The sequence below is a fragment of the Seriola lalandi genome, unplaced genomic scaffold (assembly GCF_002814215.2).
Source record: "Seriola lalandi dorsalis isolate HSWRI2012SDOR001 ecotype SW California unplaced genomic scaffold, Sedor1 jcf7180002054258, whole genome shotgun sequence".
Classification (NCBI taxonomy): Eukaryota; Metazoa; Chordata; class Actinopteri; order Carangiformes; family Carangidae; genus Seriola; species Seriola lalandi.
Window position 1 is genome coordinate 70331 of NW_019524811.1, and position 1978 is coordinate 72308.

Sequence of the window (1978 nt, forward strand, 5' to 3'; positions counted from 1 at the left end):
TAAAACTGTCACTGTCAGTTGTAACTTAACGCCCCTGAAATGGCTGCGACAATCTGTTAAACGTTATGGATTCAAACATGCCAGTTTTTATTATTGTTTAAAGTGTTTAAACTCCACCTGGGGAAACCCACCTTCAGATGCTCGGAGCAGCTGGGCCGCTCTCTGCAGGTAGACCCGCTCTCTACAGGTAGACCCGCTCTCTGCAGGTAGACCCGCTCTCTGCAGGTAAACCCGCTCTCTGCAGGTAGACCCGCTCTCTGCAGGTAGACCCGCTCTCTGCAGGTAAACCCGCTCTATGCAGGTAGACCCGCTCTCTGCAGGTAGACCCGCTCTATGCAGGTAGACCCGCTCTCTGCAGGTAAACCCGCTCTCTGCAGGTAAACCCGCTCTCTGCAGGTAGACCCGCTCTCTGCAGGTAGACCCGCTCTCTGCAGGTAAACCCGCTGTGTGCGAACGCCGCTCTGCGCCTCTGATGCAGGGCGTGGCTCAGTATTTGAGGGGCCGAAGATTACATTTACAATTATTCACTTTTTGTAAATTTATTGTTTGTTTGTGGACGAAGTGGCAGTTTGTTTTTACAAGTACAGTTTTAAAAACACAAAAGTTGGGCAGCTGGGGGGGGGGGGGCATTATGTTGATATGAAGAGAGCTGAAGACATAATTAAAGGGTCATTTTGTAAAAGCTTCTGCACCATCACGATCATCACATCTGGGAGGGGTCACACCGAGGAGGTGTAAATTACAGCAGCAGAGCAGCTTCCCATCAAACACGGTCAGTGGTGCACAGATGTTTTACTACACACACAGTTATGTGTGATGTTTAAAATTAGACCTCACTCCTTCCAATGCAGTCGTTAGAAACATGAGCCAAACACAACACACTCTGTGACGTTTGACATAAGCAGATTTATTGTTGTTGCTGAGTGTGTGTGTGTGTGTGTGTGTGTGTGTGTGTGTGTGATATTACATCAACATGTGGTGGTGCGAGTCCTCCGCTCGACTGTCCATCCATGTGAAAGTGTTCAGGTCTGCGCAGGAGAGAACGCTGCACTGATGATTTATGTCTGAGCTGCAGAAGGTGATCGGTGAGAACAGGTTCATGTCATTTGGCACTGTATGTACACACATACCCAAGTATTATTATTTACACACACTCGTCTCTCAAACACACTAACTCCAAGTCCCTAACACTTTAACCGTGAGACCATCATAAAATCTAAAGAAAAAAATAAAATAAAAAAAGGCCACAGAGCACCTCCTCCCTCCCACACACTCTCACCCCTCCCAACACGTCCTGCTGTCAGATTTCCCTGTGACAGCTCGGCTCGGCTCGGCTCGGCTCGGCTTGGCCCGGCCCGCCTCTTCCTGTGGAACAGTGACGGCAGATTTGTGACGCCGGACTCCGTCCTCTGGAGGCTTCCACCCACTCCCACAGCTGTGCAGGGAGGGCACAGTGTCACAGCAGCGAGTCACACTCTGTGCCTTAAAACCCACTGGTTTTATAACCTCTATCTACTCAGGGTTGTTTCAACCTCTGGTTTTACTCCCAGCACAACCCCAGTGCGAGCCGCTGGGCAGCTCGAGGTGATCTTTCATTTAACATGTGAGAGTGCTTTAAGGCAGTGACCGCAGAGCTGGATAAACAGCATTTAACACGTGGGGTTGTCTCTGGCTGAGGGGCTGATTATATCTTATGTTTCTCTTACTCGTCGTGTTATAAATTCAACAAAAAGACCAAAACCAGCAGTGAACTGATCTACTAACACGTACTGTGTGTGTATCCGAAGCCTGATAATAAGCACGGTGCGAACTCCCCTCAACAAGATGTGGGCTCCCCTGAAAACATGATTTGTGAAATTTTGGGAAGGTCTTTAAAAATAAATCAAAGAGTAGCACTTTACTGGTTTTGGTTTTCACATGTGATTTCCAACCTTAAAGGGTTCAGAGGCTGGAGGGGGGGGGGGGGGGGGGGGGGCCC